The 19,835-nt window shown below is 45.5% G+C and overlaps 1 protein-coding gene across 5 annotated transcripts in view; it reads left to right on the top strand.

The window, feature by feature from the left end:
* Window positions 1–19,835, top strand: part of APBA2 (amyloid beta precursor protein binding family A member 2) — a 706,148-nt gene that overhangs the window by 609,947 nt on the left and 76,366 nt on the right. The window lies entirely within an intron of this gene.

Raw genomic sequence — 19,835 nt, 5'->3', positions numbered from 1 at the left:
CATTGCTAGTGTGACCCCGGCCTTAACAAAACTTTCTAATCCTCTGCCCCCATGACTCTGTTCCATGCCCAGCCTCACTTTCTTCTGTTTGACTAACCGATCACTGATTTGTCCAGAGCTAGTGCGGTGAGCTGCCAGTCAAGCACAGGAAGGTGGAGCTGGGCAGGGAATAGAGTCTGGTAAGCAAAAGAATGGGAAGTGCTTAGACTCACCCAAAGCACTTAAGCCTCATTTGCATATGAATAAAAACGAGAGGGAGAGCAACAAATTGCATAAGTAAAAGTGTGAATGATTCCTGCAACATCATTATATAAATGATTTGAGGGGTGGATCATGCTGACAGATTCCATTTAAAATACACCATACTGCCTTTCTGCAGCAGCCACTAGAGGGAGTATACTATGTTTTCATTAAGTGGAATATATAACTTGTATCCAGAGAATAGAGAAAGAAAAGAACATATTATATATATATATATATATATATATATATATATATATAGCCTTAAAGTGAATTTGTCAGCAGTTTTTTCTGTGTAGTCTGGAAACAGCAGGAGATAGGGACTGAACCACAGGTATTAGTAGTGTTATTTATTAAGCTGTGTGCTGTTGTTTACTTATACTGAAGGTGTTAGCATTGACTTTATCACTGAACTGGTGTGTGAGTGAGCAGTTGTCCGACCACACCCCCTCCTGTAATAAGCAGCTCACTGTCTATATGCAATGTACATAGGGAGCCTGATGTGGGCAGGGATAGCTATCTGAGCTCTGCTATGTTTTGCATCTAAGAACTCTGATTGTATCACAACTGCTGCACCTAGTAAGCTAAGTGATACGTCATTGGAGTCAGGGTCTCTTTTCCTACATTAAGCTACTCTCAGATGAGATAGCAAAAACTTGCTGACAGATTCACTTTAAAGAGGTTGTCCACTTTTAGAAAATCCATGTCCTCTGGTGCAGTTTGTTATAAAAACAAACAAACCGTGAGTTTCCTCACTGTCTTTGGGTCCAGCACTGCTGCCCCCAATATCTGACCTGTAATACTGACGTCATTGTCAGTGTGTTAGCCAATGAGTGAGCTCAGCAGCTTTGAGTAAAGCGCAGTATTTTTTTTTATATATATATAAACTGCGCCCAAGGACTGGGATTTTTTAAAAGATGACAATTTCCTTTAAGTGATTCAGAGGAAGGTAAAGAGGTATTTAAGTCTAAGCTAGTCACCTCACAATTAAAAAAAAAAGCTGACTATAACTCTGTGCCAACATTGCATCCTGACATAAGACTACAGCAATCAGAATGGTTGCTATGTTATATTTATTATACTGAGAAATACAAAATGCCATGCTGATCTTTCTACAGTACTTGTATAGAAAGAAAGAACTACAAATGTTGCAGTAGAGAAATCCAATTTTCTGGCATGTTTGCTGTTTGGTGCCATCTACTGGACAAATAACTCATCTACAAGAACTTCGAGCGATAGAAGATCACATAATGTAATTTCTATAGTGACTATCTATCTATCTATCTATCTATCTATCTATCTATATTTATCTTTCTGTTTGACTATAAAAACCTATAATACTTTCATTTTTTAGGTCATTAGAGCTGTGTGAGGGCTTATTTTTTGTGGAGTAAGAGATTTTTAATGATACTATTTTGGGTAGACATGACACTTTCTACAGTATTATGTCCAACAAAAATAACTGAATTTTAGTGATTACTGTATGCAGCGATACCACATATGTGTAATTTATTATTTTTTTTTATTTATCTTTATTTTAATAGGAGAGAAAGAGGTTATTTGAAATTTTATGTTTTTATATTATTATTACCGTATTATTGATTGTTTTGCTTTTTACTGTATTTAATAGTCTCCTTAGAGGACTTGAACCTGCGATCGTCTGATCGGTTAAACTATAGCGATGCTAAAAATAAAAACGCCTATACTAACAATCCATATGTGAAAGCTAATATGCATTCATATAACAGAAACACCAACAAGAGAAAATGCAAGCCTGTTTAAAATCATGATCTAAATTTTATTAAAAGATTTAAGTAAAAGAATGAGACAACACGGGTAATGACTTGGGGACACCAACCAACAAAGGTTTTAGCACAATGTGTGCGATTACATACTGTATATTATAGTATGATATAAAAAAATGGAAAGAAGGGAGAGAGCACAGATTCTAAGTGCAGCAGGTGCTATTTTGCACTTACCTTTTTTGATGTCCTTATAAAACTTGTCTATAATTCCACTGGGTGGATTAGTTGTTGTGCCCCCTGTTCACGATTTGCAGCACAATTCTGGGCACTTGTGAAAACACTCAAGGTGTTTCAATAGGAAGCCACATATGTAGTTATTCTCCAGGTGGTGTGCGCTCCCGGAACACAGTGGGTGAGATACAATGATATATTCCAAAACCAAGTTTTATTAGTACAGCATACAACACATTTCAGGACTTATGAGTCTTCTTCAGGTATTATATGTAAGCTATTATTGCTTTGGGCATTTTATATATAAAGGAAGTCAGTACATATCATTTTTGAGCAGGTGCCATACCAGGGTTTACCCCTTTTTAGACACACCCATATCACTCCAACTTTATCCAGAGCTTTACACGCATAAAAACATAAACATTAAAAAATGAATCCAAATAAAATCCAATTAAAAAAAAATTAAAATATTTTTCCGAAGGCATATATGAAATTCATAAAGAAAATGTTTCATATCTCAATAAAAACAATTTTTTTTAAATATATAAAAATGTATAGGGTTATATATATATATATATATATATATATATATATATATATATATATATATATATATATATATATATATAAATATTTTCCGAAAGCAGATATTTTCTAAGAGGGACAAAAAATCTTATACAAAAAGCTTTATCACCTTTTTATTATTTATCTCTTATTTGGGAGGTTGAAAAAACAAAAAACAAAACAAAACAAAAAATTATATATATATATATATATATATATATATATATATATATATATATATATTTGATTTTTCTTTTTTTTCTCCCTTTCCCCCCTACCTTTCCTTCTCCCTTCTCCTCTTCTTTATCAAGCCCCTTCTACCACATCATTTAGCCCATCAGGATATACCGTAATATCCTTAATCGAAAGATCCAAAAGGATTCTTTCCGGTTAAGCGTTTGTATTCTGTTTAAACAATTTGGGGTTATTTGTTCAGCTGAGGTGACAATAATATTTAATTGTTTATTATGTTTTAAACATAGGTGTTTGGATAGACTGTGTTCTAGTATTCCATTTTCTGCATTGTGCCTGTGGCCATTCATGTGCGCCCGCAAGGATTGTGTTGGCCACATATAGTAGGCCACAGGCACAAGTAATCACATACAGTATATGACATAGTCTTTGTCACATGTTAACCCGTTCCCGACCAATGACGCCACGTAGGCGTCATGAAAGTCGGTGCCAATCCGACCCATGACGCCTATGTGGCGTCATGGAATGATCGCGTCCCTGCAGATCGGGTGAAAGGGTTAACTCCAATTTCACCCGATCTGCAGGGACAGGGGGAGTGGTACTTCAGCTCAGCCCGTGGCTACAATCGCTCTGATTGGCTGTTGAAAGTGAAACAGCCAATGAGAGCGATTTGTAATATTTCACTATGAAAACTGGTGAAATATTACAATCCAGCCATGGCCGATGCTGTAATATCATCGGCCATGGCTGGAAACCCTGATCTGTCCCCCCCCCACCGCCACCGATCTCCTCCCCAGTCCTCCATCGTGTGCTCCGCTCCCCTCCATCGTCCTGTCCGCTCCCCCGTCCTCCTGTCCGCTCCCCCGTGCCCTGATCCCACCCCCCATGCTCCGATCCCCCCCAGTGCTCCGATCCCCCCCCTCATACTTACCGAGCCTCCTGGTGTCCGTCCGTCTTCTCCACGAGTGCCACCATCTTCCAAAATGGCGGGCGCATGCGCAGTGCACCCGCCGAATCTGCCGGCCGGCAGATTCGTTCCAGCTACATTTTGATAGCACGGGTTTACTAGGGACCGTTCATGTCAGACTAATTTGATCAGCTTCTATGAAGAGGTAAGTTCAGGACTGGACCAAGGGAACCCAGTGGACGTAGTATATATGGACTTTTCCAAAGCTTTTGATACGGTGCCACACGGGTTGTTACATAAAATGAGAGTAATGGGGATAGGGGAAAATATGTGTAAGTGGGTTGAGAGCTGGCTCAGGGATAGGAAACAAAGGGTGGTTATTAATGGAGCACACTCGGACTGGGTCGCGGTTAGCAGTGGGGTACCACAGGGGTCAGTATTGGGCCCTCTTCTTTTTAACATATTTATTAATGACCTTGTAGGGGGCATTCAGAGTAGAATTTCAATATTTGCAGATGACACTAAACTCTGCAGGGTAATCAATACAGGGGAGGACAATTTTATATTACAGGATGATTTATGTAAACTAGAAGCTTGGGCTGATAAATGGCAAATGAGCTTTAATGGGGATAAATGTAAGGTCATGCACTTGGGTAGAAGTAATAAGATGTATAACTATGTGCTTAATTCTAAAACTCTGGGCAAAACCGTCAATGAAAAAGACCTGGGTGTATGGGTGGATGACAAACTCATATTCAGTGGCCAGTGTCAGGCAGCTGCTACAAAGGCAAATAAAATAATGGGATGTATTAAAAGAGGCATAGATGCTCATGAGGAGAACATAATTTTACCTCTATACAAGTCACTAGTTCGACCACACTTAGAATACTGTGCACAGTTCTGGTCTCCGGTGTATAAGAAAGACATAGCTGAACTAGAGCGGGTGCAGAGAAGAGCGACCAAGGTTATTAGAGGACTGAGGGGTCTGCAATACCAAGATAGGTTATTACACTTGGGGCTATTTAGTTTGGAAAAACGAAGACTAGGGGGTGATCTTATGTTAATGTATAAATATATGAGGGGACAGTACAAAGACCTTTCTGATGATCTTTTTAATCATAGACCTGAGACAGGGACAAGGGGGCATCCTCTACGTCTGGAGGAAAGAAGGTTTAAGCATAATAACAGACGTGGATTCTTTACTGTAAGAGCAGTGAGACTATGGAACTCTCTGCCGTATGATGTTGTAATGAGTGATTCATTAATTAAATTTAAGAGGGGACTGGATACCTTTCTGGAAAAGTATAATGTTACAGGGTATATACACTAGATTCCTTGATAAGGCGTTGATCCAGGGAACTAGTCTGATTGCCGTATGTGGAGTCGGGAAGGAATTTCTTTCCCCATGGTGGAGTTACTCTTTGCCACATGGGTTTTTTTTGCCTTCCCCTGGATCAACATGTTAGGGCATGTTAGGTTAGGCTATGGGTTGAACTAGATGGACTTACAGTCTTCTTTCAACCTTAATAACTATGTAACTATGATCACTGTGATAAAACCTATCACAGTGATCAAAATAAAAAAAATAGTAAATCAACCCCCCCCCCCCACTTTATCACCCCAATAGGTAGGCACAATAATAAAATAAAGAAAATATTTTTTTTTTCCACTAGGGTTAGAACTAGGGTTAGGGTTAGGGTTAGGGGTAGGGTTAGGGGTAGGGGTAGGGTTAGAACTAGGATTAGTGTTAGAATTAGGCTATGTGCACACGGTGCGGATTTGGCTGCGGATCCGCAGCGGATTGGCCGCTGCGGATTCGTAGCAGTTTTCCATCAGGTTTACAGTACCATGTAAACCTATGGAAAACCAAATCCGCTGTGCCCATGGTGCAGAAAATACAGTGCAGAAATGCTGCGTTGTATTTTCCGCAGCATGTCAATTCTTTGTGCGGATTTCGCAGCGTTTTACACCTGTTCCTCAATAGGAATCCGCAGGTGAAATCCGCATAATAAACACTGGAAATCCGTGGTAAATCCGCAGGTAAAACGCAGTGCCTTTTACCTGCGGATTTTTCAAAAATGGTGCGGAAAAATTTCACACGAATCCGCAACGTGGGGACATAGCCTTAGGGTTGGAATTAGAGTTAGGGTTGGAATTAGGGCTAGGATTGGAAATAGGGTTAGGAATAGGCTTGTGGTTAGGGTTATGGTTAGGGTTAGGGGTAGTGTTGAGCATTCCGATACTGCAAATATCGGGTATCGGCCGATATTCGCTGTATCGGAATTCCGATACCGAGTTCCGATGTTTTTGTGATATCGGAAATCGGAATCGGAAGTTCCTATAAGTTCCCAGGCGTGTGCGGTGCGTATGGTTCCCAGGGTCTGGAGGAGAGGAGACTCTCCTTCAGGCCCTGGGATCCATATTCATGTAAAAAATAAAGAATAAAAATAAAAAATATGGATATACTCACCCCTCCGACAGACCCTGGACCTCAGCGATGCAACCGGCAGCCTCCGTTCCTAAGAATGCAGTGAGTGTAGGACCTGCGATGACGTCGCGGCTTGTGATTGGTCGCGTGAGCGGTCACATGAACGGTCACGCGACCAATCACAAGCCGCGACGTAATCGAAGGTCCTTCACTCTGCATTCTTAGGAACGGAGGCAGACGCTTGCAGCGGTGACAGCCAGGGCTCGTCCGAGGGTGAGTATATCCATATTTTTTATTTTTATTCTTTATTTTTTACATGAATATGGATCCCAGGGCCTGAAGGAGAATTTCCTCTCCTTCAGACCCTGGGAACCATCCAGGATCACCGATATTTGTGTCCCATTGACTTGTATTGGTATCGGGTATCGGCGATATCCGATATTTTTTGGATATCACCCGATCCAATCCGATACCGATACTTTCAAATATCGGAAGGTATCGCTCAACACTAGTTATGGGTGTGTTGGGGTTAAAGTTGGGGTTAGGGTTAGGGTTGGGATTAGGGTTAGGGTTGGGATTAGGGTTAGGGTACTGTCACACTATACGATTTACCAACGATCACGACCAGCGATACGACCTGGCCGTGATCGTTGGTAAGTGGTTGTGTGGTCGCTGGGGAGCTGTCACACAGTCAGCTCTCCAGCGACCAACGATGCCGAAGGCCCCGGGTAACCAGGGTAAACATCGGGTTACTAAGCGCAGGGCCAAACAGTACATACTTACATTCCGGTGTCTGTCCCCCGGCGTTCTGCTTCTCTCCACTGTGTCTGCGCCAGCCGGAAAGCACAGCGGTGACGTCAGACGTCACCGCTGTGCTGTGTTTTCCGGCCGGCCGGCGCTCACAGTGCAGAGAAGCAGAACGCCGGGGGACAGACACCGGAATGTAAGTATGTAGTGTTTTTTTTTTTTTACTTTTACGCTGGTAACCACGGTAAACATCGGGTTACTAAGCGCGGCCCTGCGCTTAGTAACCCGATGTTTACCCTGGTTACAAGCGAACGCATCGCTGGATCGCTGTCACACACAACGATCCAGCGATGACAGTGGGAGATCCAGCGACGAAAGAAAGTTCCAAACGATCTGCTACGACGTACGATTCTCAGCAGGGTCCCTGATCGCTGCTGCGTGTCAGATACAGCGATATCGTATGGATATCGCTGGAACGTCACGGATCGTACCGTCGTAGCGACAAAAGTGCCACTGTGTGACAGTACCCTTAGGGTTGTGGTTAGGGGGTGTGTTGGGATTAGGGTTGTGATTAGGGTTATGGCTAGAGTTGGGATTAGGGTTAGGGGTGTGTTGGGGTTAGTGTTGGAGTTAGAATTGAGGGGTTTCCACTGTTTAGGCACATCAGGGGTCTCCAAACGCAACATGGCGCCCCCATTAATTCCAGCCAATCTTGCGTTCAAAAAGTCAAATGGTGCTCCCTCCCTTCCGAGCCCCGACGTGCGCCCAAACAGTGGTTTACCCCCACATATGGGGTACTAGCATACTCAGGACAAACTGGGCAACAATAATTGGGGTCCAATTTCTCCTGTTACCCTTGCGAAAATAAAAAATTGCTTGCTAAAACATAATTTTAGAGGAATGAAAAATTATTTTTATTTTCACAGCTCTGCGTTATAAACTTCTGTGAAGCACTTAGGGGTTCAAAGTGCTCACCACACATCTAGATAAGTTCCTTGGGGGGTCTAGTTTCCAAAATGGGGTCACTTGTGAGGGGTTTCTACTGTTTAGGCACATCAGGGGCTCTGCAAATGCAACGTGACACCCGCAGACCATTCCATCAAAATCTGCATTTCAAAACGTCACTGCTTCCCTTCCGAGCCCCGACGTGTGCCCAAACAGTGGTTTACCCCCACATGTGGGGTACCAGCATACTCAGGACAAACTGGACAACAACTATTGGGGTCCAATTTCTCCTGTTACTCTTGAGAAAATAAAAAATTGCTTGCTAAAACATAATTTTTGAGGAATGAAAAATTATGTTTTATTTTCACGGCTCTGCGTTGTAAACTTCTATGAAGCACTTTTGGGTTCTAAGTGCTCACTACACATCTAGATAAGTTCCTTGGGGGGTCTAGTTTCCAAAATGGGGTCACTTGTGGGGGGTTTCTACTGTTTAGGCACATCAGGGGCTCTGCAAATGGAATGTGACGCTCGCAGACCACTCCATCAAAGTCTGCATTTCAAAACGTCACTACTTCCCTTCCGAGCCCCGACTTGTGCCCAAAAGTGGTTTACCCCCACATATGGGGTATCAGTGTACTCAGGACAAACTGGGCAACAACTATTGGGGTCCAATTTCTCCTGTTACCCTTGTGAAAATAAAAAATTGTTTGCTATAACATCATTTTTGAGGAAAGAGAAATGATTTTTTATTTTCACGGCTCTGCGTTGTAAACTTCTGTGAAGCACTTGGGAGTTCAAAGTGCTCACGACATATCTAGATAAGTTCCTTGGGGGTCTAGTTTCCAAAATGGGGTCACTTGTGGGGGGTTTCTACTGTTTAGGCACATCAGGGGCTCTGCAAACGTAACATGATGCCCGCAGACCATTCCATCAAAGTCTGCATTCCAAAACGTCACTACTTCCCTTCCAAGCCCCGGCATGTGCCCAAACAGTGGTTATCCCCCACATATGGGGTATCAGCGTACTCAGAAGAAACTGCAAAACAACTCTTGGGGTCAAATTTCTCCTGTTCCCCTTGGGAAAATTAAAAAATTCTGGGCTAAAAAAATATTTTTGAGGAAAGAAAACACATTTATTATTTTCACGGTTCTGCGTTATAAACTTCTGTGAAGCACCTGGGGGTTTAAAGTGCTCACTATGCATCTAGATAAGTTCCTTGGGGGGTCTAGTTTCCAAAATGGGGTCACTTGTGGGGAGTTTCTACTGTTTAGGCACATCAGGGGCTCTGCAAACGCAACGTGATGCCCGCAGAGCATTCCATCAAAGTCTGCATTTTAAAACATCACTACTTCCCTTCCGAACCCCGACGTGTGCCCAAACAGTGGTTTACCCCCACATATAAGGTATCAGCGTACTCAGGAGAAACTGGACAACAACTTTTGGGGTCCAATTTCTTCAGTTACCCTTGGGAAAATTCAAAATTGTGGGCTAAAATATCATTTTTGAGAAAAGAAAAATTATTTTTTATTTTCATGGCTCTGCGTTATAAACTTCTGTGAAGCACTTGGGGGTTCAAAGTGCTCACCACACATCTAGATTAGTTCCTTGGGAGGTCTAGTTTCCAAAATGGGGTCAGTTGTGGGGGAGCTCCAATGTTTAGGCACACAATGGCTCTCCAAACGCGACATGGTGTCCGCTAATGATTGGAGCTAATTTTCCATTCAAAAAGCCAAATGGCGTGCCTTCCCTTCCGAGCCCTGCCGTGCGCCCAAACAGTGGTTTACCCCCACATATAAGGTATCATCGTACTCAGGACAAACTGGACAACAAAATTTGGGGTCCAATTTCTCCTGTTACCCTTGGGAAAATAAAAAATTCTGGGCTAAAAATCATTTTTGAGGAAAGAAAAATTATTTTTTATTTTCACGGCTCTGCGTTATAAACTTCTGTGAAGCAACTGGGGGTTTAAAGTGCTCACTATGCATCTAGATAAGTTCCTTGGGGGGTCTAGTTTCCAAAATGGGGTCACTTGTAGGGGAGCTCCAATGTTTAGGCACACAGGGGCTCTCCAAACGCGACATGGTGTCCGCTAACGATTGGAGCTAATTTTCCATTCAAAAAGTCAAATGGCGCGCCTTTCCTTCCGAGCCTTGCCGTGCACCCAAACAGTGGTTTACCCTCACATATGAGGTATCGGCGTACTCAGGAGAAATTGTCCAACAAATTTTAGGATCCATTTTATCCTGTTGCCCATGTGAAAATGAAAAAATTGAGGCTAAAAAAATTGTGTGAGGAAAAAAAGTACTTTTTCATTTTTACAGATCAATTTGTGAAGCACCTGAGGGTTTAAAGTGCTCAATATGCTTCTAGATAAGTTCCTTGGGGGGTCTAGTTTCCAAAATGGGGTCACTTGTGGGGGAGTTCCAATGTTTAGGCACACGGGGGCTCTCGAAACGCGACATGGTGTCTGCTAACAATGGAGATAATTTTTCATTCAAAAAGTCAAATGGCGCTCCTTCCCTTCCGAGCCTTACCATGTGCCCAAACAGTGGTTTACCCACACATGTGAGGTATCGGGGTACTCAGGAGAAATTGCCCAACAAATTTTAGGATCCATTTTATTCTGTTGCCCATGTGAAAATGAAAAAATTGAGGCTAAAATAATTTTTTTGTGAAAAAAAGTACTTTTTCATTTTTACGGATCAATTTGTGAAGCACCTGAGGGTTTAAAGTGCTCACTATGCTTCTAGATAAGTTCCTTGGGGGGGTCTAGTTTCCAAAATGGGCTAACTTGTGGGGGAGCTCCAATGTTTAGGCACACAGGGGCTTTCCAAACGCAACATGGTGTCCGCTAAAGATTGGAGCCAATTTTTAATTCAAAAAGTCAAATGGCGCTCCTTCCCTTCCGAGCCCTGCCGTGCGCCCAAACAGTGGTTTACCCCCACATATGAGGTATCAGCGTACTCAGGACAAATGGGACAATAATGTTCGTGGTCCAGTTTCTCCTTTTACCCTTGGGAAAATAAAAAATTGTTGCTAAAAGATCATTTTTGTGACTAAAAAGTTAAATGTTCATTTTTTCCTTCCATGTTGCTTCTGCTGCTGTGAAACACCTGAAGGGTTAATAAACTTCTTGAATGTGGTTTGGAGCACCTTGAGGGGTGCAGTTTTTAGAATGGTGTCACTTTTGGGTACTTTCAGCCATATAGAACCCTCAAACTGACTTCAAATGTGAGGTGGTCCCTAAAAAAAATGGTTTTGTAAATTTTGCTGTAAAAATGAGAAATCACTGGTCAAATTTTAACCCTTATAACTTCCTAGCAAAAAAAAATTTTGTTTACAAAATTGAGCTGATGTAAAGTAGACATGTGGTAAATGTTATTTATTAACTATTTTGTGTCACATAACTCTCTGGTTTAACAGAATAAAAATTCAAAATGTGAAAATTGCGAAATTTTCAAAATTGCCCTTGAGAATGCGTCACGGGTGCGATGATGGGCACATAGAATGATGTGCCCTGGTGTCAGTGTGCTATTATTGCTGTGTGCACCTCACCAGAAACCTTACTCCAGTCAGAGACTGGAGTATGATTTGTGGCTTAAGGAATTGAGAGGGGATGTCACGCCCGTGACCCACCCTAGCTCCACATGCTGTGTCAGAGCTGGAGGCAAATGGCATGAGAACGCTGTAAGTAACAAAACTTTAGCGCAGTCTCACGTTGCACCAAAATTTAGCGACTTTTCAAAGCTTTTAATACTAGAACTCTGGCTTGTAAACTTTCATGAATTTAGCCCACTATCGTTCGGATCAGCATCATGACTCTTTCCCTGTCCCTACTGCTAGGGGCGCCCTTTTGATAGTGAAGACGCCGGGGCCATGTACCTTGCCTTAGCTCCTGAACCTGCCCTCAGTCTGTACCATTACCCACCCAGGGGAGAGGGGAGTAGTAGCTTACCGTAACACAACAATCAGACTAACAAGGTGTTAGGGCTGGCATAACACACCGAGTTAATTGAGAGATATTATTTGTTGCGTTCGCAGCCCGGGGTCCACCGTGTAGGATAGGACCTGCTGCTGGCAAATGGCGGCCCTTTATGGCGGTAGAAGCGAACTCTGTTACTTCACAGAGACGCTGTGCCAGGTCTCACTCTGACCCTCGGTGGCTTAGGAGCCCGCGCCTGAGGATGCCCCGAGTCAGCAGCTGAGACCTTGGCAACTAAGAAACGCAGAACCCTGTTGACTTCACAGGAGTATCCAGCAACTGCCGAGCTGATGGCAGTGTGTGGCAACACAAACATACAATCTCCTCACCAGAGGAGCTGGTATTCTAGGGGCTTATTTCAGCCAGGCCCCTAAATCCACGCACACAATCTCCTCGCCGGAGGTGCCGGCATTCTAGGGGCTTATTTAAGCCGAGTCCCTGAACACACATAAATGTGACCACACTGGTGCATGCACAAAACTGAATCAATACTAGCGCATGGCCGTGCGGTCACAAGAGCCTTAAATAGCTGCAGCAAGTACAGGACCTTCCTAGAAGGACCAATGAGAGGCTGCTACAGAGCCTGAGCACTTTCAGGACCTTCCTGGAGGACCAATGGATTTAGCTGCAGTATCTGAACATGTGACCCTCGATCTCCACTGAGAGATCTTACTCTGGGCATGCTCAGAACGAGAAAAGCAGGACTTAGTCCCAGAAGCGTCTGCTCGCCGCTGCCCAGCACTGGCTTCAATGGCTGAAGCTGGAAAAGCAGCAGTAACCCTTTGTACAGAGACAGACTGAGCGAGACGCTGGGACTGACGTCTCTGCTGAGCAGGCTCCACTGCGGCAGGAGAAGAATCGGAGACCGCAGCGGAGATGGCCTGAGATTCCCCCTGTGCAGAGGCAGGAACTCGACCCCTAACATTACCCCCCCTCCTAGGCCCCCCCTCCCTGGGCCTCGCTACGCTTGAAGGCAGCAATGAGCTGTGGAGCCTGAATGTGCTCAGCAGGTTCCCAGGACCTGTCCTCAGGACCATAACCCTTCCAGTCCACCCCAAATTTTTTTTTGCCACGTACCTCCTTGCACCCCAAAATAGCGTTCACCTCGTAATCGTCCGTAGACTAACCCGATGTCCCGGCAGATGACTCAGAAAACCGGGACATGTATACGAGCTTAAGGAGGGACACATGAAAGGTGTCGGTGATACCTAGGCGTGGAGGAAGGCCAGACGTTAGACCACAGGGTTAGCCTGTTCGAGGACCTTGAAGGGACCCAAGTAGTGAGGTGCAAACTTAGTGGACTCAACATGCAGCCTGATGTTACGGGCGGAGGGGCACACTAAGTCACCAGGAGCAAAGGTCAGAACAGGGCGCCGATGTGCATCGGCGGAGGGCCTCATTCTCTCCATGCCCGGATGGCATCCTGAGTGCTGTCCCAAATGTCCCGTGCCTCCACTGCCCAGTCTGCCACCCTGGAGTCAGCAGAAGACACGGTCATAGGCACAGGAACCCGCGGATGCTGGCCGTAATTAAGGAGGAAAGGAGTTTGACCGGTGGAGTCGGCTACAGCGGTGTTAAGCGCAAACTCCGCCCATGGTAGCAAGGATGCCCAGTCATCCTGCCCTGGCAGAGACAAAATGTCGCAGATATGTGACCAGCGTCTGGTTGGCCCTCTCTACCAACCCATTCGTCTCGGGATGATATGCTGAGGAGAGATTCAACTCAATGCTGAGTAGACGACAAAGCTCTCTCCAGAATCGAGACGCAAACTGGGGACCCCGGTCACTGACAATTTTGTCTGGCATACCGTGTAGGCGAAATATGTGTTTGATAAACAACACCGCCAGAGCCCGTGTAGAAGGTAGCAGTGGAAGAGGCACCAAGTGCACCATTTTGGAAAAATGGTCGGTGATCACCCAAATAATGGTGCAGCTACAAGACTTGGGTAAGCCCACCACAAAATCCATCCCGACCATCTCCCAGGGCCTATCTGCCACCAGCAGAGGGTGAAGCAACCCAGCTGGCCGTTGATGAGGAGACTTGTTCTTGGCGCAGGAGACACATGCCCGAACATAGTCTGTGATGTCACAGACCATATGAGGCCACCAATATGTCCTCGCCAGTAATTCAGATGTCCTTTTGGTCGCGAAATGTCCACCCACCCTAGACGAGTGAGCCCAAGAGAGAACCTCTGGACGCAAACTGGATTTTACAAAAGTCTTGCCCGGAGGCACAGACTCTAGCGAAACTGGTGCCACAGTTCTCAGGCTCTCGGAAGGGACAATAAGCCGAGGCTCCTCTTCCTCCTCCTCAGATGATACCACGGAGCGAGAGAGAGCGTCGGCACGAATGTTCTTCTCCCCAGAAAGAAAATGGAGGGTGAAATGAAACCGAGAGAAGAACAAGGACCATCTGGCCTGGTGAGAATTTAGCCGCTGGGCGGTCTGTAAATAAACCAAATTCTTGTGGTCTGTGAATACTTGAAAGGGAAAGCGAGCCCCCTCCAAGAGATGTCTCCACTCAGAGAAAGCCAACTTCATGGCTAGCAACTCCCTGTCCCCGATGGAATAATTCCCCTCCACCGGTGTGAAGGTCTTGGAGAAAAAGAAGCAAGGATGCTTCCGACCTTGAGCATCCTTTTGGAAAAGGACTGCTCCAGCACCAACAGATGAGGCATCCACCTCCATGATAAATGGCTTATCTACATCAGGGCGATGTAGGATGGGAGCGCTAGCAAAATTTGACTTAGTAGAAGAGAAGGCCTTGGAGACCTCTTCAGACCACAATTTGGGATTTGCTCCCTTCTTGGTGAGGGCTACCAAGGGAGCTACCAAAGTGGAGAAGTGGGGAATGAACTGGCGATAGTAATTAATGAACCCCATAAAGCGCTGCACCTCTTTAAGAGAATGGGGTTCTTGCCAGTCCATCACAGCCTGTAGTTTGGCAGGATCCATAGCCAATCCCTGGGCGGAGATGATATAGCCCAGGAAAGGTAAGGACTCCTGCTCAAACATACACTTCTCCAACTTTGCATAGAGGTAATTTGCCCGTAAGAGTTCGAAGACTCTGCCAACATCTCTCCGGTGGGAGTCAATATCTGGAGAGTAGATGAGAATATCATCCAGATAGACTATGACTGAGGTGGAGAGCATATCCCGGAAGATATCGTTAACAAAGTCTTGGAAAATGGCTGGGGCATTACAGAGCCCGAAGGGCATCACCAGATATTCATAGTGCCCATCCCTGGTGTTAAAAGCCGTCTTCCATTCGTCCCCCTCACGGATTCAAATCAGGTTGTAAGCACCCCGCAGATCTAATTTTGAGAATACCCTTGCTCCCCGAAGCCTATCAAAGAGCTCCGATATCAGGGGCAGAGGATACTTATTCTTAACGGTGATGGCGTTAAGACCCCTGTAATCTATGCATGGACGTAGTTCCCCGTTCTTCTGTGCGAAGAAGAACCCAGCTCCTGCAGGTGACACTGACTTCCTGATGAACCCTCTTGCCAGATTCTCTTGAATGTACTGAGAAATTGCCTCCATCTCCGGGAGAGATAACGAATAGACTCGACCCCGGGGAGGCTCAGCACCAGGCAAGAAGAGATCAATAGGACAGTCATAGGGGCGGTGGGGCGGAGGGGTCTCCGCCGCCTTTTTGGAGAACACGTCCGCATAGGGCCAATATTGCTTGGGGAGAAAGGATAGATCTGCGGGTACCTCAGTAATAGCAACCTGAACGCATTCCCTCTGACACCTACCCCCACAATATTCACCCCATCCCAGAATTCTGCCTGAAGACAACTCAATATGAGGAGAGTGGTACCGTAGCCAAGGTATCCCCAACAGGACCTCATCAATTCCCTCAGGAATGACGAGCAGAGATATAATCTCCTGATGGGATGGCGACATGGACAGAGTAAAATGGATGGTCTGGTGTGTTATCTGTGAGGGCAGTGTCGACCCATTCACCACTCGTACCATTACTCGTTGAGTTAGCATTACCAGGGGTATTGCGTGACGTTGGGCGAAGGAAGAAGACATAAAATTGCCCTCCGCCCCAGAATCCATGCAGAGCTCTACCGAGTGGGTGGATGAGCCTATAGTAATTGTCCCCTTAAAGGACAATTTGGAGGCAAACGTCGCCATGTCTAGTGTATCTCCACCTACTACCACTAGACCCTGACGTTTCCTCGCCTGCTGGGAACATCTGCTGGCAAGATGTCCTGACTGCTGGCAAACATGACAGACCTTGAGTGCACAAGCGGTCCGGGACTTAGATCCCGCTCGTGACACTTCCATGGCCTCATGTGACTCAGGGACCAGGACCGGAGATTCCAGAGGTTTTGCGAAGGTGGGAGCCAGCCGAAACCTCTGCCTACACTGAGCTCGCTCTAACCTCCGCTCGTTAAAACGGAGGTCAATACTAGTGGAGACAGCTATTAACTCCTCCAGTGTGGCGGGAATCTCCCTAGTGGCCAGAGCGTCCTTCACGTGGTCAGCCAGCCCCCTCCAAAATATGGGGATAAGATCTTTATCCGACCACTCCAGCTCAGATGCTAGGGTACGGAAGTGGACGGAAAAATGGCTGACCAAGGACGAACCCTGAGTCAATGCCAGCAGTTGGAGCGCCGTGTCATGGGTGACTCGAGGTCCTAAAAAGACCTGTTTCAGAGTGCTCAGGAACAGCGGAGCACTCTGCACCATATTATCACCACGCTCCCACAGCGGCGTAGCCCATTCCAGCGCCCTGTCCGACAAGAGAGACACAATAAATCCCACCTTTGCCCGCTCTGTGGGAAAACGTGCAGCCAGGAGCTCGAGGTATATAGAGCACTGACTCACGAAACCCCTACAAGATTTACTATCTCCAGAAAATTTTTCTGGCAGCGGGAGGCGAGATAATGTCGGAACAGGGGTGGCAGTGGACAAGGTTGCTGCAGCCACGCTAGCAGCCTGTACAGCAACTGCGGTAACATCCACAGCTGAGGTTGTGCTCTCGAGAGCCGCCAACCTACCCTCCAGCTGCTGGATGTACCGCAAGGACTGCTGTATGTCCGCCATTTACTAGCCAGACCCTGGCGCTAGTACTCAGTTTGGGCTGGCGGAACGCACCGAGTTAATTGAGAGATATTATTTGTTGCGTTCGCAGCCCGGGGTCCACCATGCAGGAGAGGACCTGCTGCTGGCAAATGGCGGCCCGTTATGGCGGTAGAAGCGAACTCTGTTACTTCACAGAAACGCTGTTCCAGGTCTCACTCTGACCCTCGGTGGCTTTTGAGTCCACGCCTGAGGACGCCCCGAGTCAGCAGCTGAAACCTTGGCAACTAAGAAACGCGGAACCCTGTTGACTTCACAGGAGTATCCAGCAACTGCCGAGCTGATGGCAGTGTGTGGCAACACAAACATACAATCTCCTCACCGGAGGATCCGGTATTCTAGGGGCTTATTTCAGCCGGGGCCCTAAATCCACGCACACAATCTCCTCGCCAGAGGTGCCGGCATTCTAGGGGCTTATTTCAGCCGAGTCCCTGAACACACATAAATGTGACCACACTGGCGCATGCACATAACTGAATCAATACTAGCGCATGGCCGTGCGGTCATGAGAGCCTTAAATAGCTGCAGCAAGTACAGGACCTTCCTAGAAGGACCAATGAGAGGCTACTACAGAGCCTGAGCACCTTCAGGACCTTCCTGGAGGACCAATGGATTTAGCTGCAGTATCTGAACATGTGACCCTCGATCTCCACTGAGAGATCTTACTCTGGGCATGCTCAGAATGAGAAAAGCAGGACTTAGTCCCAGAAGCGTCTGCTCGCCGCAGCCCAGCACTGGCTTCAATGGCAGAAGCTGGAAAAGCAGCAGTAACCCTTTGTACAGAGTCAGACTGAGCAAGACACTGGGACTGATGTCTCTGCTGAGCAGGCTCCACTGCGGCAGGAGAAGAATGGGAGACTGAAGCGGAGATGACCCGAGATTCCCCCTGTGCAGAGGCGGGAACTCGACCCCTAACACAAGGTAATATGAACAGGGATAACGGAAAATACCAAACATACAAATAAATTCTCACAAACAACATAGGAATGCATCGGGGAGTGGAGGATGGGGTAAAACCAAAGTAGGAGAAGAAAAGGAATTATCACACATGCAAAATCTAGCAACAGTCACAGATAAATCCACCAAATGCCTTCTCCAATAACAACCAACAACAACCTCCAGCCATGCAGCATAAGCTATCTCTGACAATGAGGGCCCAGATTATATAGATGGGAGTGGCTGACAGTGCACAGCTGAGAGCCTTAAAAAAAGCTTCTAGGAGCTCTCAACACTGCTAAAGAAATTTACACCATTTAATATGAAGGGGTAAGTGCTTCTAATCAGTACAGGAGTAGGAGAAATCAAACGTTTCGGTCTTTTGGCTGCTCTCTGTCGTGGTAAACCATGACATTGGGATTAGGGAGAGATTGTTCTGATAGATTTCTCTAAATTCACCATCATAATAGGAAAGTATTCATATTACAGTTTGCAATTGTTGACCTATATTTAGTATTTTCCTTTTCCACTTCATTACGTTCTTCGTACCAGCGCTCAGTATCGCTTTTCACGCTGCACTTCAGACTAAACTTTACATAACCTTTTTTCATCAAATATGAATTTGCTATTTTGTTACATTCTTCAGGTGTAAAGTTAAGTGAGCAAAAAATGATTCTGATGGTGGATCTGCAGTAACAGGAAAGTAACCCTTCTACATGTCAGATGATTGCACACATTGTTTTCTGAACTAAATCAAATTAGAAATAGGATGTGAGTAAACACAATAGATTGTGAAATTACTATTGTGGAGATGACAGATTCCCAGATCCTAGTGTATTTATTTTAATTATGACATGTACAGTACTCAAATTCTCTATTTAGTTCAACTTATTAACATATGATGATCTGTAGAGTTTGTTGGTCATTCATCTATGGCATCTTGCCTTTACTGCACCCCTATCCATTTTCCACCCACTACATAAACTTGTGATCTTGCCACCAATTTAAAAGGAACTTGTCAGCAGGTTTTTGCTATGTAACATGAGGACAGCATGAAGTAGGGGTTAAAAAACAGATTTCAGCGATGTGTCACTTACCAGGCTGTGTGCTGTTGTTTACTTACATTGAAAGTTTTATCAGCTAGTGATTAACATTGTCGGACTACAGCAGCACGTGCATGTTAGTCCCACTCCACCCTCTTCTGTGTTAAGCAGCTCTCTGTTTATAGACAATGTACATGCAGAGCTGGTGTGGGCCAGGTTAGCTTTCTCAGCTCTGCCACATTTAAAAACTCTAATTGTGTCACGGCTGGAACCAGTAAACAGAGTGATACATCACTTCAGATGAGGTAGCAAAAACCTGCTGATAGACTGCTTCAGGACCGTCCCACTACTTCCCCCAATATGGTGCCTGTTGCTGCCATATGCCCCTCCATTTCTAAATTTTCTTAAGAAAAATGTTCATCTCCAAGTAGAAATGTAGTATAGTTCTTCTGATTCGCTATATTGCTTACCCCTTGTGCAGGGCATTACAGTATCTTAGGTATCCATGGGTATGTGCAGCGCCCCCACGTGTAAGGGCAATGGGGTACTCGGCACCGGGTCTCTCTCTCTCGGTTCTGGGGATGTCACGGTGGCCCGACCCGGTCCGTAGCCCTTCTGAGGGGCGCCCAATTAAAGGTCTAGTTTGTCTGGTGTTCGTGATGCCACCTGTGGTATTCGGTCAGGGTGACCGTTGCTGCTAGGGGTCTGCTGGGGTGATGGAATGGCAGCTAGATGGTATACCTTCCCACAGGTGAAGTATATCCCCAGGGCTTCCCAGA

Source organism: Ranitomeya variabilis, chromosome 5, assembly GCF_051348905.1.
Source record: "Ranitomeya variabilis isolate aRanVar5 chromosome 5, aRanVar5.hap1, whole genome shotgun sequence".
Taxonomy (NCBI): domain Eukaryota; kingdom Metazoa; phylum Chordata; class Amphibia; order Anura; family Dendrobatidae; genus Ranitomeya; species Ranitomeya variabilis.
The sequence above is the reverse complement of the archived record's forward strand: the minus strand, read 5'-3'. Positions and strand labels throughout refer to the sequence as shown.